We start from the raw sequence: 23,199 nt of genomic DNA, 5'->3' as shown, positions 1-23,199 counted from the left end.
CTGGAAATAGAAGACATACAGTATGAAGTCAGGATAAGGGTGATTAGTGCTGCTTTTATGGTAAAAAGATTACTTACGGACTGATGAAAGAGTCGACAGCCCCTTTGAAGCTCTCATTACAGCACATTTACTCAAGTCATCTTTCAGTATCATCACTCGAGACACAGGGCTATATTTAATTCTGTTTAGCAAAGTGTCAAAATATTGAAATGGTAAATATTATCTTTTTGCTATTTTTCAAAAGCAGGTGTTCAGACATACTGTGGTATTGATTGCAATGGATAATGAACCATCAGATTACCATTGCCCACTACACAGAACCAGCATCTTGAAGTAACCTAAACATCTGGGCATTAAATATAGGTCATGTATATAAATTATGTTGGTGGTCTGAAACTAATTTGAATGAAACTTCGCAGAAAGATTTGTCAAGGAGCAATGAAGAAATGATAAACTTTTCACAGAAACTAGCACATCCTTCAAAAACACGACGACAATGGACGTGGCATCACAATATTGCATAATGGATGGCTTCACATAACACTTGGATTTGCTCAAGTGTAGGATTGTAAAGTAAGTTCTATTATTATTGTGAGGTCAACTGTAAGGTTATACATGAATCATAGTAAAGTATATCTTAAGTAGCTTTAAGCCCTGCTTCACTCAAGGAATCTGATATACAGTACAGTAGATTGACCAGAGTAGCTCCGCCCTATAGAACTGATGCCTCCGTCTCAGACCTCAGGATTCAGGAAGTGCTGTTCCTCCTCCCCAGGCCAATGTTTTGATGTATTAGTTTATGGTCTGAGTCATACTGACGTGGCCGTGGTCCACCGACCAGCCAGCCCACCGGTCCTCCTACTAGCCACATTTAATATACGGTAGGATGAAAAATAATAGATCTGACATCTTTTTTTTTTTAATTAGCCATGTCCAGTAATAATAATCCAAATTGAGATGCATCATTGAATCGTTAACAGGTGAATCGTAATCAAATTGAATCAAGAGTCTCAGAGGTGGGTAGCCGGACAAACTGCCAGGCAGGCAGGCAGGCAGGCAGGCAAACGGGTCGCCTGAGATGATGACAGTCAGGCCAACAAGCAGGCAGGCAGACCGGCTAGTAAGACTGGCACTAGGGAACTGAGCATTTCAGGTTCTGGGATGACGTGCAGTTCAGAGTCTGAGGATAACTTGGGATCTGGACTGACACACTGGATGCTTGGGCATGTTGACTAGTGATGAGCTACATTTAAAAATGCTTAGCACATGAAATTATATAAACAAAACTATAAACAAGAAACTTGTATTGATTCATCACATTATTAATTTAATCTGGCACAGGCAGGTAGGCAGACAGACAGACAAAGTTGGAAACAACTTGGCTATTGGCCACATTGTAAAAAGAGGTTATGCAACAAGACAGTTCAAATAAATGGGTTTAATTGTACTGCCAATTGGAAAGATTATACAAATGTACAGTATAGGGTTTGTAAGGTATTCATCATAAACACTACCAAATCCCCAAAGAAACCCTGCCATATCACCAATATGTCATTTCTGCTTTCACCTTGAGTTGTATGCACTCAAACACCCACCCAAAAGAGTATCAGTCAAAAAGCTCTCTTAACCTTGCTTTTTTTTCTCTCCCCTTTATTTTACATTCCCACTCTCTTTATTTATCAGAGTTCTCCCTGTGTTGACCTTGCCATATACTACTAGTTTACAGAGTGCCTGCATCTAAGTGCCCATCACTTCCCTCTTCATATTGTTTTGACCACACACACACAATCTCTCTCTCTCTCTCTCTCTCTCTCTCACTCTTTCTCTCTCTCTATCTCTCTCTCATACGCACTCTCTCTCACACGCACGCACAGTCGCACGCACGCACGCACGCACGCACGCACACACAGAGTGTTTATCTCTCTTTCACATACAAACTCCCTCTGGCATGAAATATACAAGCATAATGCCACATGAACGTAATGTAATGTAAAGTAATGCAGTGATTCTCAATGTTTTTTAATGCCAAGGATGTGCAATCAACCACGGACCGCCTATTGATAATATGTTTTATCTCTGGGATGGCAGTCTACACTATACAATCCTCAGTGTTCATATAACGCTGAGAGGCACGTAGGGGTCCATTTGGTTCCAGTTTTCTCTCTGAGTTACAGACCTGTAAGAGTCCACTTGGTTACTAACTATCAATCCTGGGGCCCCTTTGAAAGCCCCTCAATTGGACACACACACACACACACACACACACACACACATATTGTAGTATATACAAACAGACCAACTAACCGGGTACATCCCCTTTGGCATAGCAACTGAGAGGAAAGGAGTAAAGGACCAACACATTACTGTACAGTAGTACATGTAATGTTTGCCTTGTCTGACAGTGGCTTGGTTGAGGGATCTCTAAAGGCCTACATTCACTCAGCAGATGGTCGGCAGACAACAGCAGGGGTCACTTGCATTGCGGAACATCCGCCACACGTGTGCGTTACCGTATTATCATTACATTATCATTACATTATCATGGAAATTACCGTAGGCCGACTTGCAGTGGGTTGTGATCTTGTAGATCTGTTATTTTCACAGAATGTTGACCACTATTTTCACCATGTTATGAGCCGCCCAGCATAGATAGAGACACTAGGGTTCATATGGTATGAGAAGGGGGTTGAAGTATAGTGGTCTGCAGATACAAATTCATATCATAGAGTACAGTATAGATCTACATTAAAATGGAAACACATGGCCAAGATGTGCCATTCACACTTTTCTGATCTTTTCCTGAAGGTTTTCTGAAAATGCATGTATTCCCTGCAGGTTTTATTCACCGATTAGCCTTGAGTTTTTACTTTTCTTTTCTTTTCTTAGTACCAAGTATCAACGTGGCCTAATCCGTATTGAACTGGAGGTCCTTGAAATGAAAAAGGTTGAGAAACACTGCATGTGCAAACTTGAAATTGAAAGATGAAATAAAAATGTCCAATATCGATAGTAAAGGATCCCTTCATGCTACAACAGACAAAATGGGTATAGGAGGGGTGTGCAACCCCAGGGAAGAATGCATTTATCTTTAAATTATATCTTTAGCCTATATCTCCTGTTTCTGAAAAAAAAAATAAGCTACACTGTTTTAAGACAATGTCTTGTTTTCTTAAATTCTTATCACATGCATTGTGAGCAATGCATATTTGATTTGGGTTACTTTTATTATGTATTGGGTTACTACTTATTATTTATTTGTGTTTTCATTGAAAATATGGCAGGTGTCCCAATTTAACAATAGTCTGTACTCACCCTACTTAAAAAACATATCTTGTAAGCAGCATTCTGTGGTCTAATTATATTCTGTCCATCCCATGCAGAATTCAGATTAAAAATTTGTTCTATTTTGATCCAACGTGCATAATTTTGTGTCAGGATGGAAATGCCATATCTACTGAAATAAACCCACGGGTTATATTCCTGATCATACATTACAACTCCTTAGTCCTAAGATATGAATCATAGTGCATTAATCATAGTGCGTGCGAGTTCAATCTGTATGTCTGCAGCACAATTTAGTCACTGACCTCCAAAGCCAGACAGCTGTAGAATAGATCACAAAGAAGATATCAAGGGAGGGTGGGGGGTGGGGGTTATGTCACTACACATAACCGTTGTGATAATATTCCAATTTTAGTTTCTCATGTTTGCATCTTTATTTCCTTTTAAATCGATAATAAAGTATGCAATACCATGTTTCAATTACATACCCACTTATGCTGATTTGGCTGCAAAGAGTAATTTATTCTTTCTCGCCCAGTGGTGTCTCTTATATAAATATAACTGTTTTTCTTTTCTAACAACAAAGCGTATCACATTGTTAACTTGATCGTCTATTTTTTGGCGAGCGTCATACAGCAAATAGGCTTTACGGCTAACAGTCTGTGATGGAATAATCCCACCTTCAGACACACAATGTGGACATGTCAAGTCACCAGAATACAGGACAATTTAGGATAGGAAGTAGGAACCCCTTTTGTTGTTTTTACCCTTAGATTGGAACCCCTTTGGGGTTCTTGTTGCTACAGTATAGCAACATAATTATGTCTTTTGTAATTTTTGAATAAATATTTGAAGTTTCTCTGAAAAAGGATTTAGAAGGCTTTTTTAGAATTGGCCTTAGTCCTAAAGTTATTTAAAGTTATCTAAGTCTTTTCTTAGATCTTTCCCTGAAGAAGGCAACTTGTTGCCGAAACGTTGGAAAAATAAAAATGTGTTGGCATCGTGACTACGAGCTGTGCGGCCTCTCCTTTCTCAGTCAGTCATATCTAAGTCTTTTACCATTAAAACAAAAACTTCTCCAATGCTGTATGTGGTGGCCTGCTGTGACACCAGAAGACAGTGAAGTTGAATGAATAGACAGTAATGGAGCATAGTCACTTTGCTTCACTCTCTCCTGGGGACGGACAGTGTCCTCGGAGCTTAATTAAGCCGGTTTGCTCTGAGCCCTAATGATGAGCCATCCAACAGAATGTCACCACAACGCCATTGATGAATACGGTCATGTGAAACCCCTCATTACACAGAGAGCACCATAAATGTAGCTGCCGTAGGCTGAAAACCTTGTACGTTTGTACTTTAAAAAATATAGTTTTTAGAAGTCAAGTAAAATAGCGTCATCCTCATGCATGCTTAGGAGAATAAAAGATGGCTTTTTAAAAGCTTCATTCCATAATATAATGTCCTACAGTACCCCTGACAAGCACTGACATTTTCAATATTGAATTGGGATGTTGTTTCCATTTGACATTTTACCTCTTCTAAACCAGTACTGGCCCTACCCAACCAGGCAGCAAATGTTGTTAACACAATTAGTTAAATTGTGTTAACATACTGTACTCTATACAGCGTGATTACAATAAAGTGCCTATGAGTCACATGAGTGTAAAAGGGACACAGACAGACGGTTACAAAGGGTAAAATGGATCTTGCATGCATCGTTCGAGAATTTCTCAATTTGCTTGTGTACTGCATTTATGACATGCTGTATACAGTATGTGTTGTTGGATTTGTGCATATGTTTGAATGTCTGAATATGTCTGAATCTGCTTGTGGTTTGTGTGTTGCAGTAGCGTGTTTTTGAAAGGCCATGTTTTGTCAGATTGGGGCATGCATGTTTTCTCAATTTGCGTGTTGTGTCAGTTTGCAGCAGGTGTGGCTCTCTGGGCCACCGCAGACTTTAGATCCATATAAAGTATTTGAATTAACATCAAAGAAAGACTGATTTCCCAAAAGGCCAAGCTTTGATAGAATTCCCCATGTTGTCTTATCATGATGTCCTTTAAAACCTGACTAGCCATATTATTCTTTCAAATAGCATTTCATTTGATGAATGCACAAGAGATAAGGCTGTAATTCACATAATTAACATAAACTATAAAAGCATGAAACATGATGCCATTTTGCTCCAGTGATATGATCTGCCTTTGACAAAAGAAACCAGAAAATATCCATAAACAGCAGTCTAAACATGCTATGTTGGGCAATAACCATGAGGATATTACAATATTTTTTATATAATTAGCAACAGCAAAGACATTCTGAAGGAAAACTCATCTCATCTCTATTCAGGTGCTTTACATGGAAACCAGGTATGGCATGCAAGAGGATACAGGAGGAGAACATAAATTCAATTGTGTGAAATGAGGAAATAAAGCCAAAACTGACCTGGTCTAAGACATTATAGTCTCTAGATGTTGAAAAATATGGAAAGACGCAATTGTGTCTCTAGGTCTTTCATAATTGCGGTGGATTGTTATCACAATTTAATACAATCGGAACTGGATTCATAGGATTGAGCTGCTTGCCGCACCTATTTGAAAATGTTGCTTAGGTCCATATAGGGAGGAGTGAACTTTAGTTTCAAGAAACAAATGCTATACCAAGTTGCTGCTTGTGAGCATGAGCAAAATGTACTGTAACATAGGCTACATACAGTATGCCTCACTCATGTGTTTGGTCCGACGTACTAACAGTCCTACAGTCATGTGTCCGACACCCTACCCAAAACCCTTACCCAACCCAACCTCACAGTAAGCCACGGGTTAGTTTTAACATGCCACAGGTTAATTGTAGCCTGCCAAGCATGTCGGAAGCCACATGTTAGTTTTAACCTGCCACGGGTTGGTTTTAGCCCGGCCACGGGTTAGTTGTAACCCGCCGTGCATGTCGGGAGAGACGGTGTTGTCAGACTAAGGCCTGTCGGACTGTTAGTATTATATATGTCTAACAAACGTATGCACCCCCCTCATGAGGGGCAGAGCTGTAATCATAGAGTAATAAAAGGATAGAGACCGAACCGGAGCGTTAGCCCTGCCCCCCGCCTCATTTCAATAGAAGTTGCTCCGTGGCGTTTTGAAGCACCCGGAAGACTGCCGGAAGTATAATTATAACTCAATGGCTCGAGCGAGCGGAAGTTTAGCCTAGCCGAGCCCCGGTCCGGGCTTACGCACGTGACGTCATGAACGTCCGTCCACCTCCATGAAAGTGCTGCAATTCCACATTTTGCCAATAGGTAGTGGGTTTGAGTTCATGCTTTAGTTCATGTTTAAATGTTAAGTTTACATTGCTTGTTTGTAGTAAACTGATTCATGCTTTTATTTTGATATGCTTACAATGGTAGCAGGAAGTTAGCAATGCATTGTGGGTAGAAGAAGCTTCAGAACACAGTGTACTGAATGTAGACTCCATTAGAGAACAAGCAGAGAAGCACATGGTGACCGTGTTTGTTGTATCTCTACCTTTTTTCATACCCTCGAAAGCAATGGCTGTAAGTTTGAACATGATTCTCTTTCTGTGAACAGTTTTGATTTGTTTATTTGGAAATTCATATGGACATTGGACAATAATTCACATTGGTTAAAAATGATGATGATAATGGCAACTTTACATGTTTATGTCTGACTAGCATATGATTGCATGTAATTGTGTTTACATTTCATATTAGCACTTATTTGCCAGTTTAAATTCATAATGTGATTTTTCTATTAAGACATTTCTGTCTTTTCTGTTTTTCTGTTTGCTACAGTTTTACATGTCCATTTCACCTGTCGAAGATTGTTAATTAAAGGAGCAAGGCCGCTCGCTTCCTGGCTTGTGAAAAACGAGTTTGGCTGTCTGTTTAACTTCGTTAACATACTGGATGTATACAACACGTTGTGGGAACAGAACAGTTGGATAGCCTTACTGGGGGCTTGGTTGTAATTTGGCTTGATTGTAGAAAGGTGTGTGTTAATGGTTGTGGTGCTGTCAGTCACGGCCTTCTGAGATTTTTCACTCTATTGTAGAAATGATTAGGGTGATTTTAGGCCACTTTTAGACGGCGACGGTCTACAGATAAAACGGCAAAGTCCCGTTGCGTTCTAATTTTTTATTCAGCTTTTACACATAGACGCACACTTACTGAATACGTTGTAAGTGTGCATACCATGCACACTATATGACGGACTGCCCGTTAGACCAGTCACCCATGTAACAGAAGAACCACCGTGCAGTGCACTTCTTATCATACGGTTTGTTGACATCATGGTTAACATTCACCATCACTATTCAGTATTTTAGCTGTGACGTGAGCGCCCTCCGGGTCCTACTTTTGTGTCGCTTTTGTGTCCCCATAGAGTTATACTGTGACGCTCTGTCGGACTACATCTGAGACGAAAACAACCACGAAAGTCTAATTTTACCGCTTTCCTCGCAACAACAAAGCTGCGCTGCTCTCCCAAATCTGGCTGTGACAGGCCGTCTGCCCCACACGGAATCGCCATTTTATTTCATTGTGTCAACTAAATCCTCATTAATGCAAACTAGATTCAACATACTCAAGCCTGCAAACATTCTAAATATGCCCCCGAAATATTTTACTGAGCAAATGGACTGTTACCACCTTTAATAATAATGATAATAATAGTCTTTATTGTCTCCACATCATATTTCTTTTTTGTCATGGACAAACATTAATAATTCTACTCGAGTTGGAAGCATTAAGACCCATTTTAACCCTCAATGGCTTCCTTTCTGAAAAATAACGTCATTGTAAAAAGATTCACGCGTTTTGATATTCTATTTACAATGAGATGCGGACAGGAGCTGGTGCCACTTGGACCCGGACGTAACGTAGCACTACAAAATGACGTAAATACTGAATAGTCACTTACATCTGTATTTGTAGGATGAGCGGGGCGAGGGACTCGGGAGTGCTTTCTCATTAGGAACTCCAAATATCACCTACGGCTCTGCATCAATGTAATACATAGGGTTGTCCCGATCCGATCGGGTGATCGGAAATCGGCTCCGATCACATGATTTTCAAAATATCAGAATCGGATCAGATTTTACATTTTTTAATTGTCTAATGACTAGTCACACTCAGAGGCGTGAAAGACCCCTATGATAAAAAAAAAAAAAAGCAACCCCCCGCTATGCATAGGTGTCTGTAGTACTCTCTCTGAATGAGAGAGATACTCTTTAAGTTGAGTTTTAACTTGACTTCAGTTCTATAAGCTGTAGAACTGTATTCACTCTAATTAACCAATACATCATTATTGTCTCCACCAGGCCGAAGGCATGGGGAGAGAGTATGTTTTGCACACTGTCCGTGTGTGTGTGTGTGTCCGTCCGTCCGTCCGTCCTTCCTTCCTTCCTTCCTTCCGTCCGTCTGTTACCAGCTAATCTCCGGCACCGTTGGCCCGATCCATGCCCAACTTTGCACACACACTCCCTGGATGCCAACGACGAACCTCTGCCCCAAATATTCCTCAACGGCCTGTTATAGCGCCACCATGAGGCCGATTTAGGCAAAACACATTTCTGTAGATTACTCGTACACATTTTATCCATACATCACACAATTCGGTATACACTATCTCCATAGTCATGTGATCAACACGGATCTGCACCATTTCCCATCTTCCATCCTGATTGGCTAAGATTGGCTTCCAAAGCTCACATGATTGGTCCGTTTCGAACAAAATGCCACAAATCACAAACACACTGTGCAATTTCCGTGAAATTATACACGCACATTTCCACTAGGCCGAGGACGACATGCCACTAATTTCTTTCCCAAATCAGCCTCATGGTGGTGCTATAACATGCCAATTCCTGTTTTTAGCTATAACTGCATCGATCTGTATACAACTTATGTATGCGCACTCCCTAGAGGCCATGGAAAAACATTGTCCCTGCATCCCTCCACATCTGCTGGTTATAGCGCCACCATGAAGCCGATTTCTGCAAAACATATTGCTCATGTTAGTCGCACACATTTCATCCAAATGTCAGGCAAATCGGTACACATGATCTCTGTAGTCATGTGATCAAGACGAGTCTGTTGGATTTCTCAGATTCTACACTTGATTGGCTAACATTGCCTTCCAAAGTTTTCAAGAGTGGCCCGTTTTGTACAAAATGCTGCACATGTCCTGCTCCTCCAGAATTCTATCCTCATGCTATGAGTGATCTGGCTCTGCATTTCCTCAACAAAATTAAGAAAATTGTTGCAAAAAACTAACAAACAAAAAAACATGTTTATATTATACTCCTAAACATTTTGCCAAACATCTCACACAGTCATATCCTCCTGGTGGAGACCTGTGCCCAGAAGGGCACTTTTTCTAGTTTTGCTATGATTCCATGCTTTCATAGAAAGAAAAACACAATGACAGTCATTCTAATAAAAGTATACACATTTTGTCTTTCAATAATTTTAAGGATTCGAATTTAAGTGACTGGACTTATTAGCTTGCAGCAAAACTTTGCAACGTCACTATTGCACACATTGGATTCATGTTAATGCTGAAATGATATTGTACATTGTGCAGCACTAAATTGAATAACCAAAAGCAAAATAGTAAAGCTCACCAACTTAATACAGGCACACACAAAATTCACTTACAGTACCGTGTTAACCCGCACCAGGTATGTTTATCTCCGCAGGCACGTTTATAGCCTCGAAAATAAAGGAAAGAAAGAAACAGAACACAAAGTGAAACATAAGTACCTGAAATGCTCATAACAATGTTATCAAAACGGCACAGATTAGCATATTGTGGAATTGGACCACTTTGTTTTGTTTCTCAAGGGCTATCCAGGCAAGGATATGTAAAATGCAAAAGACTACAGTACATTAGTAAAATGTAATTCTCTATACTGGCTCTGCAAGTTTGAGATTGTTGTGACTGAAACTTAGGCACAGCCCGCACACATACATACTGTACACGCATGCGTGCACGCACACGCACGCGCACATACACAAAGTTAGGCACAGCACGCACACATACTGTGCACGCACGTGCGCGCACACACACACACACACACACACACACACACACACACACACACACATGCGCGCATGCACATGCAAGCACACATCTCTAAAACACACAAACTTAGGCACAGCAATGCATGCACATATACATACTGTACACACACACACACACACACACACACACACACACACACACACACACTCTGGCTAGGCCGCACACACTGTACAGTTTGAAGGCCTGTATAAATAACTACCTTTAGATAGAGATAAATCACCCTGCATCCTTGAGGTGTGTGTGTGTGTGTGTGTGTGTGTGTGTGTGTGTGTGTGTGTGTGTGTGTGTGTGTGTGTGTGTGTGTGTGTGTGTGTGTGTGTGTGTGTGTGTGTGTGTGTGTGTGTGTGTGTGTGTGTGTGTGTGTGTGTGTGTGTGTGTGTGTGTGTGTGTGTGTGTGTGTGTTGTGGTTTGATGGATGGGGAGTGAGGCAGGTGTGAAGGTTTGATGACTTTGGGGCTGTAATATGCAAAAGTCCTGCATTCCTCTCCATCGTGCTCGCCCTAAGAGACACACACACACACACACACCACATATAATAAATTAATAATATAATAATAAACACAAACTCCATTGTGCATGCAAACTCCTCTCTCTCTCTCTCTCTCTCTCTCTCTCTCACTCCCATATGCTTGCATGTTTGTATGCTAAATACACGCAAACATTCCCTTTCATCTTGACTGCCTTTTGTTTGTTTGTTTTTGTTTTTGTTTCATTCCGTTTTATCCCAGCTGTCATCTGTCCAGGCTACAAGCCAAAGGGTCCATTGAACTCTGAGAGGTGACATCTCAGAGAATGAACGTGGCTGCTGATAGCACCATGAATTGCGTAGCACCTGCACCTACTATCTTCTCTGTGTTAAGGTCCACTTCACAAAGGATATTGCTCTAATCGTGTATGCTGGCACAAACACGTCCACAACGTTTAACAGCAGAGAGAAATCTGCCCGTGCCCTTGAGGGCAAATTGCACTCAGCTGCTAATTTGTGACAAACTATAGTGTATTATTTACCGCACCATTTATTTGTGGGCTTATACATCTTCAACTGTCACCGAGGAGTTTGTGGAGCTGGTGCTGAGGCATTATTGTGTCTGCCTAGCAAAAGCCTGAAAGTGGACAATGCCAGTGTAGTAAACAAAACGATTAATTTTATTTGAGCCAATGGACTCAACCATCTGCTGTTTGTCAGAAAATAATATTTTGTCCGGCCTACCCTACCACACTAAGTGTGCTGGTTTAGCAGAGGGGGTGTGATCAAACATTTCTTTCAATTAGGCTACATCTGGTATTTGGGCTACTCATTATGTCATTAACAGCATTGTGTACTACTGGCCCGAGCCAAGCACTGTAAAAACAAAGTAACAGTTCTGCCCACCTGAACAGCCTTATAGTTATTACTTATAATTACATGATCTCACTAACTGGTGAATCTAGGTATGCATGTTGCGAAGCTGAGCAAAATTGTATATTGTTACTCCAGCAAATTCAAATCTAGCCCGCAGCCACTTTGACTGAGGAAATAACTAAGAACTAATTTAATTTGGATGAAACTTAGCCTGGGGGTGGGGATCAGACACAAATCTGTCGGTGCAAAAAAAAAAAAAAAAGCCCCCTGCGGATTCCGCCGTGATATAGTTTGGCTAAGTGAGGCTAGATGAAACTGTCATCTGAGTTTCAATTCAACGTTGGATACAGTGATTAACTGCTATACTGTATGAGAGTTTTGGCCTTATAATAGGCCAAATCTCATAACGATTAAGTGGAGCGTTAAATGAATGGAGCAGCAATGGCCACACATTCAACTGCATTCATGAAACTGCATTATAGATTCAGGGCCCTATTTACAGTGCCGACGCTACGTATATGCGCAATACGCACTGCGAGTAGGCCAACAACGCCGAGGGTGGCAACACATTTTTTCTGCAGCTCCGCTGCGTAAAAATGCACTCCCATGTGTGCGTCCTCACGCTCACAAACGGCGAAAAATGTCGATGTGCATGAGAACGCAGTGCTGTCGTCGGTGGGGGGAGGGGGAGGGGGCAGCACAAATAATATGTGAGTAGGGCAACCAAATCGTCAGCAACGTCCCTGCTTATTTATATTATCTGTGGCGCACAGTCTAAAATGCAAAGCGCAAAATACGTCTGGGTCCGCGGCAAATTTGCTGGTTAGACTCATTATCCGGTTGTAATGACCAGTGCACGGTGCTAAGGGGTTGTATTTAAGCCTTGGAATTAGTCATGGGTGTTTTTGGGGCATTACATTAATTAAACCAATTAGAGTGTCGGCTCCCATTACCCTTAAGCATGGTTGGGAGGGCATGGGGGGAGGGGAAGATTTCAGGTAGGATGGGCCTTTTTTTTTCTAGTTACATTCAACTGACGTGCTTGACTTCTACTTCTACTAATGTCTACTAAGTGTTTTGTTTTTATATAGACCATCTGATTTCTGATTATAACCATATTAACTGTGCCCGATGCTCACACGTGTGCCATAGGCTAGCAACCCTTAGCAGCAGCTACTGTACAATGAAGGAAATGGAAAGCCAGAGTTGCTACTATATCTGTAAAAGCCTCCGACATTGGAACCGACGACGTGGATATAATTACCTTCTGTAGTGATGACACCGTGTCAATTACATGGAAACAACGTTTTTGAAAGTGATTGAAGGCAAGTGTCTATATGCTGATTGCTGGCATCATGAAACAGTTGAAGCAAACATGAAAAACACATTTTTCATGAATAAAAAAAATCACGCACACTGCTCTTGCTCAGCAGCTTCTGCTTTCATTTCAATTTACCTCATCACCTCATTTATCCACCCCATTGTATCGTAGTCATCCGTTATCTACTTTATTTGCGTTTGTTTTTGTTTTCGTAGTTGTGGTTGCTGCTGTTGTTCTTGGCCACGTTCAGTCCTGTCTGTCAGTGATGTAAATAGGTTTTCAATGTAATGAGTCCCGGGATGCAGGGGTGGTCTTTTAGATGAGTCCCAGGGACATTTGATGAGTCCCACTTCAGCGACGTTTAAGAGTCATATTTTGCCATTTTTACAAATTGCAGCATTTAACTCCCATTTCATCTTATATGGTTATAATGTGGTTATATTCATGTAGAAAACGAAGAAGAAATTATTATTATAACTAAAGCTAGCAAAATAAATTATAATAAAAAAAACCTCTACATTCATACTACATACATATTTCATATGATTTTGGCTATATGAAATCTATAATAATTCTGCCAGTTTTAACTGTTAATAAATCTTTATGTTTTCATGACACATTACACAATACATACAAAATAAAAATGAATGCTACAAAACTAACCTGGAGATTAAGTAGAAGCAGTCATGGAGGAGGTAGGCTGTGCACAGCAGCACACATCATCATCATTAGCAGATGATGATGTTAGATTTAGAAAATAGGGTTGCTAATATTTTTTGTTGCCCTGCAGTTGGCTTTGGCACTTCTTTTTTTGGGGGGTGGGTGGGGGCATGTTAATGTGTGGTGGCACCGGTCCACAACGCACAACATACAACAGTGTCGGCGTTTGTTACAGTACACAATGTGTGTTTCCCATTCAATCGGGTCTACTCTGTTTGTCATGCTCAAAAATGTTCGCCTGTCTTTCTGTCGGAGGCAGCGCCGTGTAGATGAGAGAGTTGCGACAACCGCGTTCACTGTTTATTCACGGAGCTTCATGAGTCACTGAACGGTATGTTGTCGTCACTCTCTCTCTCTAAACGGCTCTGGTCTCCAGGCTGCGCTCCGCTCAGCGCTCGACTCTGAGCAAGATGGCGGCGCCCGTCAGACTGTGTTGTTGTTAACTTACAAACTAGTGGTTCTACAACGAGTCCTACGTGGATTTTATCGTTTATAACGTAGGATGAGGTCGCATGCGGCCATGCAAAATGATCGTGTCCGTAGATTATTTGTTTTACCGCATTTTTTTCCGCGATTTTTATTTCTCACGTGGATTATTATTACTGTACACTGAGTACAGTAGTGCATCCCGTGGACGCACGCATGTTTTTGAAGTGCGGCCCAAAACTATAAAGTGCGTTTTGGGACGCAAAACGCACCCTATTTACATCACTGGTCTGTGTTTAAAATAAGATTCATGGTGATATGTTAACAATAATAACTAACCCTCATTTCTCTGTACCACCTACGTATGTCTCACAAAAATATATATATATACCGGTATATAAAAAACAAATGTAGGTTCATTCACCAAAGTAATTTCTATCTTATATCAAACTCTGCTAGAAATGGTTCCCAATAATTCTCTTTATATAAAAGCCAAGTGGGAGGCAGAAATACAACAAGAGATTTCACAAGAAGAATGGCTAGACGCCTGCACCGAAGTGCATAAAGTAACAAACTCTAATTCTTGGAGAGAATATCAATGGAAAATTGTAAGCAGATTTTTTTAAGACTCCATTATTGACTGGTAGAGCAGGCACTACTCCTACAACTGAGTGCTGGCGGGAATGTGGTGAACAGATCGGTAATCATACGCATATCTTTTGGACGTGTCCTAAATTACAGCAATTCTGGAATAATGTTTTTAATGACATTAACAGAGTGTTTGACACTCAGATACCACAAGATTTCAAGACAGCTATTCTAGGAGTAGTGCCGACTGGGTTTGAAGGTAGGAAAAAGGTGTACCTCCTCCAGATATTGTTAGCAGCGGCCAAAAAGACTATCACAATAAATTGGCTAGGAAAACACCCTCCAACCCACGAACAAGGCTAAATAAAGTAAAACAAATTAGAGACATGGAAGAAATTACTTATTTGGTGAGGCTACAAAATGAGCAATTTGTTAAGAAATGGACACCCTTCGCGCGCATCGAGATTTAACATTACAAAGATTGATGGACACCCCCCCCCCCTTCCCCCTCTACTCTATTACTCGATCAAGATGTTGTCTTTCATGTTTACATTTCTTCATTATTATTGTTGTTAGTATTATTTATGATTATTATTTTTCAAATGTGTTACTTTCTATGTTGCTGCTGTCTCCTTGGGGAGACAATTTTGTATTGAAGAACTGAATGATGATATATGATGCATATGTATAAAATGTATTGTCTACCCCGGCAATGACAATAAAAAACAATAAAGGCCTCCTTTGACAATGAATGGTAGACTGCATCGTTTAATCTGCCCCGTGTGAACGCAACATAAGACTCCAGTGGGACCGAAATGTCTGTCAATTTAAATAAAGGCAGAGGCTGCTGAGCAAGAGCAGTGCTCATGAAAATATATATTTTTTTGCTTCAGTTTTTACTGTCCAACACAATCCGAATTAAGTGGATGCACGAATACTTCCTTTGCATAGATCATGAAACTTGTTAACATCTTCCGAACCAAAATCGGGCCGATTATCTTTGTAGTCAGTCCTAAAGTGCTCGAGAGACAGTGAGACCCCTGTTAGGCAAGGCACGTTTATAATATACAGCACATTAAACAAATATTCCTATGAGTCACTATAAATAGAATAACTATAACTAAAAAATACATCGCATGGATGCACCTGGGACGTATCATCAGTGATGTTTCCTGAGGTCAACGGGGTTTCGGGTCTACCAACATCATACCCCTCACTCAGGCGACCCAGCCGGGGTTGATCAAATCCCTATTTACGTCCCAGTAGCTACCGTCGATCAGTCCATCAGGGAATTAATGAGCAAGGCCACACAATCCGTTGCTCCGGAACTACGACGGGACTGGGAGAACCAAATTCTGGCGCGTGGAAGGACTAGGCTCTGTGGGTTGACTCCTGTCCGGGCCCCTCCTACGTCTCACCAGGTCCACTCCTGCTCTCACCAGGCCCAGGACCCAGACTCCCAGCACCAGGCACTCCATTCAGGAGTGGTGGATTATAATATATACGTAATAATATAATTATTTAAACAGAACATATCACATACAGCACCTGTAAACTAAACACTGTACTGTACACTTAACTAATACTAAACATTTTACCAATCGTGTGTTACTGTTAGTGACTGAATACTATGGCATTGTGCCTTTCAGCATTGGGAGCACGCACCCACGCAGAGACAAAAGTAGTCACGCTCGCACAAATTCTCACTTTTTTACAGTCTGGCCACAACCTAAAATGAGTTTGACACCCCAGTACTAGACGTTGGAAATATAGGCTCAGGAGCATGCCTGGCATGATGATGCATTTGCCTGGCTATACAATCACTGCAGCCCTGATCAGTCTGGGGGTGACATCCCTTATGAGTGTGTACTAAACCACCAGCTCTCTGAAGTACAGAAGGGCTGCATCTATTATTATTTGTCTTTCCTAGACAAACATTAAAAACGCCATTGACAATGGACAGAGTTTAATGTTTGTTTTGTCACTAACGCAAACATTAAATGCCATTAACAATGAACAGCGTTTAATGTTTGTTTTGTCTGTCACTGAGCAAATCGGCATATGATGTTATGTTATGATACCGATGATGTAAGATGATAAGGGTTGGTAGAGCGCTCCTCACTTCACACTGGTGTGATTTTTTAAAATAATAGACTCAATTGATTATTCTATCGATTACTTTTTGAGTGGTGTAAACCACTCCTACAACTGGCTTTGTTAGTTTACGTGTCTGTCTGTTTGTCTGTCTGTCTGTTCGTACCAACAAATGAGCATGGTTGCTATGGTCACCCAGTTCACACGGGTGTGATTTCATTACGTCAGACATTACGTCAGACCACAGCTGATCAGTCTATATAAGACCTTACACCACTCAGTTCACACGGGTGTGATTTTTTGAGTGGTTGGGATAATTGACAAGTCCGTGTTTCTGATCACGGATCACGTTTTATCACACATTGGTGTCTGTGGAGGATGCTGTTCTCTACATGCTCATCTGGACAGGCCGAGCGCTTATGTGAGGAATAGGTTTTGACTTTTGAAGTGCATTCAACACCATCCAGCCCCCCATGCTCAGAGATAAGCTCCATGATGGGTAGAAGTCTGAGTCATGCTTCAATCAGAAATATTCTGATGATACAGCCATTGTGGCGTGTGTCAGGGATGGGCAGGAGGAGGAATACAGCGACCTGAGGAAGGCCTTCAGGGAATGGAGTGACAGCTAGGAACTGCCTCCTACAAAACACTTCCAAGACGGAGATGGTGGTGTACTATCTGAGGAACAAGCTGCTCCTCTTCAGCCTGTCCGAACAAGTACAGTACTGCAAGTACCTGGGAGTTCACATGGATGAGAACGTGGACTGGGCTCTGAACACAGACGCTGTCTATAAAAAGACAGGCTCTTCTTTCTGAGGAGGCGACCTTTGACAGAATGCTACATGTCAGCAGTGGCAAGTATCCTGTTCTACGCCGCAGTCTGCTGGGGAGACTGATGGACAAGGATGCCAAGCGGCTGAACAAACTGGCGAGGAAGGCTGTCTTTAGCCTGGCTTCCAGCCCATAGACCCCGCCCACTCCACTGAGTGAACTGCTTCAGAGTCTGATAATCAGGCTAGGCTGGCTTAGTACTGGGGTTGTGGAGAGATGCACACACCGTAATGGACAATGTGAGTCATCGTCTCCACAAAATCTTGGCAGACCAGAAAAGTGGTAGCAAGGCTCTGTTCCGTTCGTTGACGTGCAAGAATGAACGGTTTAAGAATGAACGGTTTAAGAACACTTTTGTACCAACAGCAATTAGGCTCTTCAACTTCAAGGACTCGTGGCTTTTTAGCTTTTGGTTTTTAGTTATTTTTGACTCTGTGCAATATCAAAGGATTGTTATCCCCAGTGACACCTTTTTAGTTATTTTTAATGCTTTATTCATAATATACGTTTTAATATATTTGTCTCATTTTTAACCTGCCCCCTCTCTTTGTGATGTTTTTAACTTTGCTGTAAGCCTGTATGAGCTATGGGATCATCCGAATTTCCCCTCGGGGATCAATAAAGTATCTTATCCATATTTTATGTCAATGACTTGACATGATTTCTTTTAAAATCAATTAGCATAATTTACCAGTTATGGCCATTACTCAGTTTTATAACAGTGTCACACAAACGTACTGACTACAAATAGCCACTCTACAAGCTTGGGTGCGATGCTATGTGACATATGGTGTGCTTGTACTGTAGATCTGCTATTTGTTTTAAGCATTTTAAAAAACATTCTTTCCCCTCAAAGTTAGTCTTCATTAGTATTTTTGAGGGGCACATGTCGTGCATTCAGCTATTAGTGTAGATTTTCATCTTACACAAACATTAAATTCCCATTGACAATGAATGGAGAATTGTACGTGTCTGGGCAACTATAGGCATAGTGTCTATTTTACGTCATGATGATGTACGATGATAAGAGCGCCCCTCACTTCACACGGGTGTGATTTTTCGTGGTTCAATAAGCTGTTGCACCTCTACTATAGTAACTTTCACTCTGTGTGTGGCTTTCAATACCGGTGTTTGTGAATTAGACTGCTCATTTGCATAGAAAGGGGCAGATTTGGCACAACATGTCTGGATAATTATCTAATTTAAAACTGTGCAAATAACACCGGAGCACTGACACTCTGTTTGGCAGCGCAGTTCCACCATTTGCTGCTGCATTGAGAATAGCATGGTTCTTTTCTGTACTATTTGTGCAGGTTAAGTGGCTGCAGAGTGGGGTCCAGGGACCCACAGTGTCGCTTGAGGGGTTCCAAATGGACTCTTACAGGTCTGTAACTCTGAGGGAGAGTTATGGGGATACTTGAAATAAGAAAAGTTTGAAAACCACTGGTGTGCTGTGCAGAAATGGACCTGTGTGGGTCTGTACTTAACCGTGTTCCTGGGACTAATGATGACACATCAGCTGGCATCGGCATTTTCCAAATCGTCATTGGAAACAAACATGTCCAAATCGTTACTTTTCAGGAAATGGCCCAAAAAAAGAAAAACTGTGTTCCAATGGACCCAGTGTAGTTATTATTTTAGTCACAAGCCCTTGTTAATACTTTAATTAACAAGGGCTTTTATAACGTTTTAAAACCCTCAAATACTCAACTAGTTTCACTTTCACAAAATAGCAGATCTACAGTACAAACTCACAACACGTTGGGACCTTGCTATGCTATTTCTGTTCCTTTTTGTGTGACACTGTATAGTATAAGACGGACCGAGTAGGGCATTGAATTTACCAAAAAAGAAAAAAAGTTGCAATATGGAGTTACGAGGTTTGTGCCTGTCGGCATCTAAATGTCCCCTGGTCCCAAGGGGCCTGACGTTCATTATTACCCCCTCTCACTCTATTAGTCTTTTGCTCTGGCTCAATCTTGTTCCCCACCTCTCGTTTTCTCTGTCCCTCTGTCCCTCTGTCTCTCCACCTCTCGTGTTCTCTGTCCCTCTGTCTCTCCACCTCTCGTGTTCTCTGTCTCTCCACCTCTCGTGTTCTCTGTCCCTCTGTCTCTCCACCTCTCGTGTTCTCTGTCTCTCCACCTCTCGTGTTCTCTGTCCCTCTGTCTCTCCACCTCTCGTGTTCTCTGTCCCTCTGTCTCTCCACCTCTCGTGTTCTCTGTCTCTCCACCTCTCGTGTTCTCTGTCCCTCTGTCTCTCCACCTCTCGTGTTCTCTGTCCCTCTGTCTCTCTGTCTCTCAGTATACGTCTCTTTTTCTGGTCAGTCCCATTTCTGCTGCTGGGCTCTATACCTTTTTTTTCTCAGTTCCCCCAACTCTCACTCTCACTGTCTATCTTTTTCTCATTTGCTCTTGCACACTCACTCCTTTCCCCACTCTCTCGACAGTCCCTCGCCCCCTCTCCCTTTCTCCCTCCTGTTTTTTCTAGCTCTCCCTTCGTCCATCTCTCTCTTTCTGGCCCAAGGCGGGAGCACCCTGCCTCAGTTATATTATTTATCAAGCTTTCCTTTGGCCCCTCCCTTCAGCACAATAATCCAAGGTGCCTTTCTTTGAGCTACGGACAAGCTGGATGATGACTCGGGAGACGAGAGAGAGAGAGAGGGAGAGAGGGAAGGGAGGGTATGAGAGGAAATAAGAGAAGGAAAAGAGAAGAGGGAGAGCCATGAAGAAAATAAAGAGGGAGAGGGAGAGGGAGGGGGAGGGAGGGAGACAGGAAGAAATGCAGGATGAGACAGAAAGAAAAAGGAAGTATGAGTAAAAGAGTCCGGAGAGGAGAGCCAGAGAGACGGCATGAATGAGAGAAAAGTAAGCCGGTAAATGAAGAGAAAGGGAAAAAACTGTGAGGAAATTGTGTGTGTGTGTGTGTGTGTGTGTGTGTGTGTGTGTGTGTGTGTGTGTGTGTGTGTGTGTGTGTGTGTGTGTGTGTGTGTGTGTGTGTGTGTGTGTGTGTGTGTGTGTGTGTGTGTGTGTGTGTGTGTGTGTGTGTGTGTGTGTGTGTGTGTGTGTGTGTGTGTGTGTGTGTGTGTGAAAGGAAGGCAGATAGATAGATAGATAGATTGATAGATAGATCACACAGAGAGGAGAGATTTAGAGAGAGAAAAGAGGTTGGCGACAGAAGAGAGGACAGTAAACGAGAGAAGCAACACAAGTATAGAGTGAGGGAACTCTATTACACAGAGAGAGAGAGGGAGAAAGCACACCCACAGATGTAGCGCAGGCAGGGGTTTTCAGAAGCACGAGGTTCTCACACACGCCCCACACACACACACTCTCTCTCTGATACATACACACGCCGCACACACACCCTCTCTCTGACACACGCATGCACACACACCTCATCATCATCGTCATCCACGCAGCCAGCCAGCTGCGTTTGAGGGGGGAGAGAGAGAGAGAGAGAGAGAGAGAGAGAGAGAGAGAGAGAGAGAGAGAGAGAGAGAGAGAGAGAGAGAGAGAGAGAGAGAGAGAGAGAGAGAGAGAGAAGCAGAATGTGTGAGGCAGATGAGAGGACAGAAGCAGAACAAGCGAGAAGCGTCTCTCAGTGCACGACTGCACGTTCACCTTCCCATTCCTCTGCACAGGCAAGGTAAGCTCCTCTTTCCATCCCGTCAGTCCACTTCCCACACTCTCTGTCCCTTCCTCTCCTCTCTCTGTCTCTCTCCCTTCTTCTCCTCTTTCACTATCTCTCTCTCTCTCGCTCACATTCTCTGTTCCTGTACTGCCATACCTTCTTTCCAACATCCCCCCCCCCCCCCCCCCCCCACGACCCCCACCCCCTCTTCTCTCTTTCCCCTCACACGAACCCATTCATCTCTCCAACCCCTCTCTTTCACTGTTGCTTTCGGAGACGAGAACATGTTTTAGAGGCTGCTAATTTTCTGTTTTGTCGCCTTTTCTGCACGCGACAACAACACACACATGCACTCACGCGCGCTAGTGCGCTTTGTAAATTGTTCTGTGCTGTGGTTGACCGCACCACCAGCAACATCATTTATGTAAAGTGTTATGCTGTGTGCGTGTGTGTGTGCGTGTGCGTGTGTTCAAAGAGAGAGAGAGCAGTACAGAAAGATAAATTGAGACATCAATTTGGCATGTTTCGTACAGGTTTCCCCCCCCCCCCTCTTGTTTATCGTTTTGGCCATAATGGATCCCGGTGACCCGTTCACGACTGCCCATATGGTTGCTATTAAATTATCATACACAAGATTGCCTGTCCTCCATCACACACACACACACACACACACACACACACACACACACACACACACTCCCCTGTGTGCATTCCCCTGTCACCCTGCTGTCTGAGGTGCTGGTGTTCAGTCGTTGAGGAGCAGAGAGAGAATCTTTTTGGCTGGTGGTCTGTGATCAATTCTCTGCAGTCTAGCGTGCAGTGTTACTGCTCTGCCTGGCTGTCTGCTGGGCTGGTGGAAAGGTGTTGATGTTGCTTTTGCTCTTGCCACAGTGAAAATAACAGAAAACGACCTCAAGGGGAGGGATGGATTTTTCCACAAGTACTGTATACACGCAGAAGTGAGATTTCTTCTAACCTTCCTAAATGGTCTGCCTTTTCCTCCCTGGGTTTCCTTCCCCGCTATACAGACACTATACTGTAGGTCCCCTTGGTAATCCAAAACAAACACCATTCACAGAACACTGCTTAGGTGTTAGATTTAGCTGTCCCTGTGAAATAAAAGGAGTTTAAATGCCTGGATTGAAATGACAAACTCTTTATAGTACATACATCCATTGAGATTGTAATGTTAAATGCCTGCATTTTCTTGTAATTCTTGTAAAAAAAACAATATACAGTGGAAGCAGAATACTTGTAGTAGTGAAAAGTAGTACTAATTGACCAGTGAAATCTGTATTTCTCAGCATCAATAGAACACACGTGCAATAGTGAGTACATTAAAGAGGCTCTGGCAGGGGTAATCAATCATTAGACTGTTGTTCTATAATGGCTAAAGAAACAAGTTGGCTTAGTGGAATGCTTTGGCTTGAACGCCAAGAATGCCCTGGGAAATCCTGATGAGGGAATTTAACAAGAAACCTTCTATACACAACTGCAGGGGGGTCCATTAGCAAGGTACTTAACTCCCAGCGGGGGGGCGGGGGGGGGGGGGGGGGGGGGGGGGGTGTGAGTGTGAAACATATTTCCTTCCATTCATTGATCACTTTTATAGGAACTCTATTTGTTGTACAGGTTCCATTAGCAACAATCACATTGAACATTCCTGAAACCGTGATGTTGATTTCAGAAGATTGATGTAATGGCATGCAGCCATGGACTTTATGGGTATTCTGGGCCCGAGACAAACAAAAAGAAAACCAAGACTGTCCATCTCGCTTTGCTTCTTGTATCCGTGTGTGACGTACGCGTGTTTATGGATCCCACCCAGACCCCCAGAAGCGCTGGGATAAGGCTAAAGACCCCCAGAA

This window comes from Electrona antarctica, assembly GCF_951216825.1.
Source record: "Electrona antarctica genome assembly, chromosome: 19".
NCBI classification, from domain to species: domain Eukaryota; kingdom Metazoa; phylum Chordata; class Actinopteri; order Myctophiformes; family Myctophidae; genus Electrona; species Electrona antarctica.
This window is presented reverse-complemented; position numbering follows the sequence as displayed.